At 42.6% G+C, this 8,578-nt stretch overlaps 1 pseudogene; it reads left to right on the forward strand.

The window, feature by feature from the left end:
• Positions 1-5,257: 5,257 nt before the first annotated feature.
• On the forward strand, positions 5,258-8,051 carry LOC119266804 (annotated as a pseudogene).
• The last annotated feature ends 527 nt before the right edge of the window (positions 8,052-8,578 follow it).

Raw genomic sequence — 8,578 nt, forward strand, 5'->3', positions numbered from 1 at the left:
TAGAACAAAGGAATGTAGCATGTGACAGACATAGACTCTCGAGCAACACAATCTACGCGCTCCGATTGTTTACCCTAGACCTGCAACATAGACTCTTGTGCTTTACACCCCATCTCCGCTTCCGTGTTTCGTCCAGATAGTCCACACTTCAGCAGTTTCCCCACACTTGAGCTTGCTTTGCTTTGCTGGGAACAAAGAGATCCACTCTCCAAATAAATAATCCGTTCCGGTAAGGTTCAAAGACACACAAAAAACTTGCTAGATGAAGCTAGCCAAAGTGTAGTGAAATAACAGGTGCTCCACACTTTCTTTCTTAGAGGAAAAATGGAATTGCTCAGTTCTAGTTCATCCTCTGCTTATCAAATTATCCTTATTAGGATATTATTCTTAAAAAGCAACCATATGAAAATTTGATCGTCAAAGGCACTTTGGTTTTCCACATACTTTTATAATGCTCGACAACCACAGCTCTGAGTTGCAAATATAAGGTTCTCACAAGAAATCTGCCTCCATTCTTCACCTTGTCTCTGTCAACACTTCTCTCAAGACTTTATTTTGCTACTTCTGCCATTGATCTTTAGTTCATCCCCAAAGAGTTATTCTAAATCTCAATCTGCCCAAACCATCATCCAAATTTCTTTAACCGAACTTTTGCTTTGAAAAGGCAAGGTTGTATAGTCAAGGGAATTGACCAGCCAGGGTACCTCCACCTAGCCATTCATCTTCCCAGAACAAAGTACCTTCACCATTTCCAATCTCTCTCACCACATATCTCTAAAATATAGTAGTAGTGTGGAAACCCCTTATAGAATTATCATATTAGTGACTCTTCCAAAAGTGCACACACCACCGGTAACTGACCAAAGTACTACTCCCTCCGTTCCAAAATAGATGACCCAACTTTATACTAACTTTGTACTAAAGTTATAACATAATTGGGTTATCTATTTTGGAACGGAGGGAGTAGTTGCGTGTGGTCCGGTAGGACACACCACAAAAAACCACTTACTAGTTGTGGTCACGCCACTAGTAAGGGATGCCCAGCAGTCAGCAGCTAGCCTGGCAAAAATTACCAATGGCATGGCGTGTTCGTATATGTGCACCCACTAATAACTAGATCATGTGGCGTGTGCATATACCGGTGGCGCCCTCATTTATGCACATGCCACCAGTAATCTATGCATCATTATATGTCCAAATTAAGTTATTTTTCTAAATTCGTAAAATGAATAGATGTATTCAATAAAATAAGCTCTATTTTTTGTTGAACATATTAATATTACATAAAAATAAAAGGGTTTTTATCATTTATGCCATCGGTTGTGTCCCACTACTCAGTTTTGCAACTAGGAATTTCAATTGCTCAAAAATGCCATCGCTTTGTTAGACACATGTTCAAAAATGCCACTGGGCATCATTATTGTGATCTCAAATCTCTTTTGCCATGCTATAATGACATAAATACCTATGAACCAGCATGCCAGTTCTCCTTCTATCTTACTACAATAAAGTGTGGGGCCCACTTGATCCCAACGACGTTCTTATTTTCTTATAAAATTATTCGCTTGGTTACTCCTGACAAGTGGGGCCACACTTATCATTGTGAGATAGAGAGAACTGGCATGTGGGTCTAGGCTTATTTTTGTCATATAACATGGTCAATGAGTTTGATGTGAAAATAACGATGTCTAATGGCATTTTTGAGGAAACATCTAACAGAACGATGGCATTTTTGAGCAAACATCTCACGGATCGATGGCATTTTTGAGTAGTTGTAACTTCTAATGGCAAACCTGAGTAGTGGGACACAATTAGTGGCAAAAAATGATAAAAACCCAAAATAAAATAACGACAATATGCAAATAAATGTTAATCTGAATTTGCTCAAGAAAATGTTTGAATTTATTCTTCATCGGTTTGGCTTGAAATTTTCTACACTCAACATACACCATTATAGCTTCCATGTAGAATTTTCATAATTTTCCAAACGAGAAAGCTAAGTACCTGCCGACTGGTCGTTAAGGATAGGCATGTATGATTCCCGCACGCGTACATTCTAAATCCCGCGACGGAAAAAATAGCAGCGGCAACAAGATTCGAACCCCGCACCTGCAACCTTGCTACTGACTTTCAGTATACTTGGTGACCATCTCTCAGCCAACCAGATGTTCTAATTAGAAGTGGGCTAATTCTGTAGATATCTCATTACCGCAAGTAGGCCATTGCTATGGTGTGGCCCTTCATTTGATAGTTTTTTCTGTTAGGAATTGGTAATAGTCGGATTTTGTTGTATTTCTATAGAGAATGCATTGTCGGTTTTTCTTCCACTCGTGAACCATTTGTGGTTCACTTCTTGATGGAAGTAGGCATCCCCGCGAGCACTCCGATGATGCCGACAACGACATTGGTGGTGGGATCAAAGAGGATTTTACATGAGATGCCCTTGGACAGGTGGGAGATATTGGCAAAGGGAAGGTGACGCGTCGTGTCATGGTAGAATCCAAGCAAATCTTCGTAGTAATTTGGTGAGAGAGGGGTTATCATAGGAGGGAAGACTATATGTAGTTCCGACATAACAATTATGTAGTCATCGGGTTGTAGTTATCAACATGGTTATTTTTATAGTTACCAAGTTGTATATGTTATAGAAACATGATTATTGTAGACCAACTTACCCATTATTTGGTTTACAAAAAATCGCTGAAAACATTCCTCGACAACTATTGTGTAAATAGCATGATAATATAGGCTCCCGAACCCGATATTTAGATGCAAACACCACGATAATGTTGACCCGTGAGAAAAAAGTTGTTGAAAATATATCGCCGATAACTTCGAAGTAATAGCATGGTAAGATACGCCCCTAACCTGATAATTTAGGTACAAACACCATGATAACTTTGACCCATGGAAAAAGTTGTTGAAATTAAAACATACCGCTGATAACTTCTAAGTAATAGCATGGTAATATACGCCCTCGGACCTGATAACTCAGGTACAAACACCACGATAATTTTGACCTGGAGAAAAAGATATTAAAAACATACAACCAATAGCTTTTTTTGTAAATAGCATGATAATATAGGCTTCTGAACCTGATAACTTAAATACAAACACCACAATAACTTTGACCCGTAGAAAAAAGTTGTTGAAAACATAGCACCGACAACTTCTGTGTAAAAGCGTGATAATATACGCTTCCGGACCTGATAACTCAGGTACAAACACCACGATAACTTATGACCTGTGAAAAAAAGTTATTGAAAACATACTCTATAAATAACATGGTAACACAGGCTCCCGGACCTGATAACTTATGTACAAACACCATGATAACTTTTGACTCGTGGAAAAAAGTTATTGAAAAACATAGTCTGTAAATAACATGGTAACACTGGCTCCCGGATATGATAACTTATGAACATACACGACGATATTTTTTGACCCATGAAAAAAGTTGTTGAAAATATACGCACAACTAAGTAGATAACTTACTTAATTCAGGTGTGATAGCTTTTGACCGGGAGGGGAGGGACTTGTTGAAAAACACCCTTCGGTAATTTGTGTGTGAATAGCATGGTAATATACACACAACAAAGTTGATATCTTAGTTAGTCTAGGCCTGACGACCTTTTGACTGAAAGAAGTTGTCAAAACATACCAACTTGAGATTTAGTTTCAAAGGCCTTGTCACAATGATTTTTTATGTGAAAATGGTTTTTGTATCAAAGCGGCTGTTTGAGTTACAAAATATTTTAATTTTTTTAAATTTTGGTGGAATCCTTCATGACATTAGCATTTTCCGTTCTCTAGGGCTCATGCATGTGCATGTGGGGAGAAGGTCAAAGAAACCAGTTTTTATGCCTCGGTAATTTCTATGTAAACAACACGATAATTTACGCTCAACTAGCATGATAACTTGCGTAGCACATGCATGGTAATTTTTTATCTGAAAAATTGATCGAAACATATCAACATGAGATCTGATTTCTAAGATCTCATCCTGATGAATCTTTTATGTGAAAACAGTTTTTCGATCAAAGCCACGTTTTGAGCTCCAAAACATTTTGATGTTTCGAAATAGGGAGAATCTAGGATGACACCATAGTTTTGTCATCTAGTGCATATACACATGAGAAGAAAAGTTGGAAGACCATCTTTTTATGCCCGGTTTTTCTTATGAAAAACAGCTTGGTAACTATGTGTCATAGTCGTGATAACTTACGTAGCACATGCGTGGTAACATTTTACTAGAAAAAAAAGTCGTCGGAACGTACTAACATGGGATCTAGTTTCGAAGGTCTTGTCGCGACGAATCTTTTATGTGAAGACATTTTTTCAATCCGGCGGATGATTTGAGCTACAAAACATTTTGAATTTTGAGTCTTGAAAAAGAATCTGCTGACATCATCAGTTTTGTTTTTTCTTGCATGCATGTAATTAGGTTTTAATTAAACAAGGATTAGTTAAAACACATATAAAAAGATGCACGCATGCATGGAAGGTCACGGGAGGAAGATAAGAAGGATCGTTCGGATATCTCCCTTAAATTCCGTACGTTAGGACTAGGACACTAGTCGTGTCCTTTTCCAAATTCATTTGATGTATTTAAGTCATTAAGTGCATTTCTTGATATTTAATGGATATAATTTAAATTTAAACTGCAAGTACACGAAATAACAGGCACAAATGCGTTGAAAATCTTATTAGTGTTATTGATCTATGTTTAGGACTTATGCAAGAAAACAAAAAAGAAGTCCGAAAATGGGAGGATAAAGAGGATGCCTTGTCTTGTTTATGTTTGGGGTTTTTGAGAAGGCAGCACTTTTAGCGGAGGAGGAAATTTGGAGGAATGTGCGGTGGTTTCAAAAGTTATGCAAGAACATATGTGGATGTGGTTGGGTTGCAATCTTAAACTGCAGGAGCTTTTGCACATGCCGTAGATCTTATTGCGTTTATAAATGTTCTGGATCGTAGCTACGCGCGCGCATCGTCCAACTAGTATTAATACACCCCTCACAAAAAAGAAAGTATTGTACACGTTCATTTGCGTCAAAAAAGAAGAAGAGCGGAGAGCCGTTATACACGTGGGAATATGGATCGGAGCACAGCAGTGGCAGGCAAGACATTCCCCTTTCAACACGGGGAACGAATCTTAGACAGCAACCGTGCCTTGCTAGTGGAAATGGCTGTCTCCTCTCGGGCCCTTTAAAACCACAGTACCTTGCTGGTGGCTGGAGCACGAACTGCATCGGACAGTAGTTGCTCGCAATGGCTCACACCATGGGCATCATGGCCCTGCTCCTCGTCCTGCTAGTCCTAGCCTCTTCGGCATTTGCGCAGGACGGGGTACTTCTTGGCCGGAAGGGCGGCGGCGTCGAGCAGCCTGCTGAGAACGCGCCGGCGGCGCCAGGCAAGTACGCCGTGATCTTCGACGCGGGTGCACGTCTTCAGGTTCGACAAGAAGATGGACCTCATCGAAATCGGCGACGACATCGAGGTCTTCGCCAGGGTAGGACACCGATGATAGCCATGCATGCCGATCATCGATCCATTAGTGGATTGTGTTATGACAACATGTTGATACTGCTTCCGTTCGTTGGTGCAGGTGCAACCTGGGCTGAGCTCGTACGCTGGGCGACCGCAGGAGGCTGCCAAGTCTATGCTGCCTCTGCTTGGCAAGGCCAAGAGCGTTGTCCCGGCCTCGCTTATGAAAACGACTCCCCTTAAACTAGGGGTACGTATAGAACAGAAATGGAATTCAGTTTCTGAATAAGAAACACATGACGAAATGCCACGGACATTGAGCCCAGCAAAGAAAAAATCATTACCGACTTGTTGATATAAACCTTCATCCAAAAAAAAAAACCCAAGTGAGGATGCAGAGTGGCGCGGTGTCTTCATTCTAGAGAAATGGCAACTTCAATTATCAAATGAATATATTCTAAAAGTTGAACATATATCAAAGCTAAATTAATTTGATCCTCAAAGTATATATGTTCCCTTCTGGACATAAAATCTGCAGGCGACGGCTGGACTCAGACTTATCGGAGATGAGCAAGCAGAGGAGATTCTTCAGGCGGTAATTACTTTTTATCTTCCACATGTTACTGTCAGTTGTACGTATCACGGAAGAAAGATGCACTGCTGAACAAGGGCTGGAAATGATCTTGTTGCAGGTGAGGGATGTCGTCCACACAGAGAGCAGGTTTCAGTACAATCCAAAGTGGATCAACGTTCTTGAGGGATCTCAAGAAGGATCTTACATATGGGTACCATACCAGCCACTAATACCATAGATGAGCAATGAATCCATATACACACCCCATCTTATGTATGCATCAAACGATGGTACGTAGGTTGCTCTGAACTATCTGCTGGACAAATTGGGAGGAGACTACTCAAAGACGGTAGGTGTGATTGATCTTGGCGGTGGGTCGGTGCAAATGGCGTATGCGGTTTCTGGAGATGCTGCGGCGAATGCTCCGGCTGTTCCTGATGGCAAGGACCCCTACATCACCAAGGAATACCTCAAGGGAAAAGACTACAACGTATATGTCCACAGGTTAGTGTTCTGGTTTTGCATTTGGCAAATCACTTGTACTAGCACGAAAAATTGAAGAGAACATCTGAATTTCCCTAAAAAAAAAATCTTAATGAATGCAGTTACTTGTACTACGGTGGTTTAGCCGCTCGTGTGGAGATCTTGAAGGCGAAGAAGGGGCCATTCAGCTCCTGCATACTCCGTGGATTCAGTGGTACGTATCTGTAACAGAAGCAGAGGAGCACAGCCATGAACCATTTTCAGTTGGATTTCCTGTTAACAATGCAAGCTTGTTCCATGAAGGTAAGTACACCTACAATGGCGAGGAGTACGACGCCTCAGCCTCGCCGGAGGGCGCGGCGTACGACAAGTGCAGGGAGGAGATCGCCAGGGCGCTGAAGCTGGACGCGCCTTGCGCGGCCAAGAACTGCACCTTCGGCGGCGTGTGGAACGGCGGTGGCGGGGCCGGCCAGGACACCATCTACGTCGCGTCCTTCTTCTACGGCAAGGCCACCCAGGTCGGGTGGGTCGACAAGGGCGCGCCCAGCGCAAAGTCCAGCCCGGCGGCGTACCTGGCTGCCGCCGAGAAGGTGTGCCCGCTCAGCGTCCAGGAAGCCAAGGCCGCGTACCCTGGCCTCCTCGACGTGCCCTACGCCTGCATGGACCTCGTCTACGAGTACACCCTGCTCGTCGACGGTTTTGGAATTGCGCCGAGCAAGGAGATCACGCTGGTGGAGAAGGTGAAGCACGGGGAGTACTTGATCAAGGCGGCGTGGCCGCTGGGTGAGGCCATCGAGGCCCGAAAATATAAAATAGCACAGCTGCACCGGGGCCCTCTCTATCTAGCCATCCATTCTACGCATCGCGATTCGTGCAAACACATTTTTCTTTTTTGTTTCTCTCACATAAAACATATTTTGAAGTTCAAACCTTTACAGCGTAGCAAAGTTTTCTATCTAGAATCTAGAATAAATCTTATAGATTTTTTTGTCAAATATAAATATACAAAAACAATTTTTTTAATGTAAAATCTTATAGATGGAAAGCTTTGCCACGCTGTAAAGGTTTGAACTTCAAGACATCTTTTATGTGAGAGAAACAAAAAAGAGAAATTTTCATACGAAAAGTTAGTTGTGTTGCACAGATCTTAAAGCAATATTGAACAACCAGGATACAAGGGCCGGGGTGCAGCTGTTCTAATAATCCACGTCCCATCGAGGCCGTCGCGCCCAAGAAACGACTTGCGCGATTTCTACTCTAATCCTCCGGCCGTCGGCCGGTAGGATCGATTGTGTTGTCTGTTGTGTTGTGTGCGGGTTAATCCCATTGATGTAACACGACGTGAACTGTATTGCTCGATGGATGGATCGATTAGCAACAATAATCTCGGATGAGGAAGTAAAGAGATATTTGCTCTTTCGCGGCAAATTTGACGAGTATAAAACATCATAGTTTTTGAAAAGAGTACTAACTTTGTAAAATTAAGTGTCCACCGTCTCTCAAATTTGACTAGTCAAAATGAATTCTCAGCAAAATACTCCCTCTCTTGCGTGCGGCTGTTTCTTTTTTTTTAGAACGAAGGCTCGCGAAGAACCCGACTTTGAATTAACAAAGCCATCAACCGGCCAGGAGTTACAACAGACAACCCAACTTACAACGGTCAGAACGAGACAATGGGGAACACTGGAAAGCCTACTCACGACAACCTCCACAAGCCGCAAATGAATTGCAGCTAACAAAGGCCGAGCACTCCACACTAGAATCATATGTAGCAGAAACTGAGCAGCACAGCAGGACATAGCCGACCTTCGAGGATGGACCGTGCTCCAGGAACACCTAGAGAAGAAGGGAACCAACATCTTCCCTCTCAATCACCGAAGAGGGACCCTTCCCCCTCGCCATGGCTCGTAGGTGCCGCAACATCGGTATTTCGAGAAGCTCACCCTAGAGCTGGAAGAATGTCGCCCTCGCATCGCAAGGTGGACATAGGATGACCACATCGATTTGGGATATACCTCGCCGTCTGCTCCGCCG

Source organism: Triticum dicoccoides, chromosome 3A (genome assembly GCF_002162155.2).
Source record: "Triticum dicoccoides isolate Atlit2015 ecotype Zavitan chromosome 3A, WEW_v2.0, whole genome shotgun sequence".
In the NCBI taxonomy this organism is placed as follows: domain Eukaryota; kingdom Viridiplantae; phylum Streptophyta; class Magnoliopsida; order Poales; family Poaceae; genus Triticum; species Triticum dicoccoides.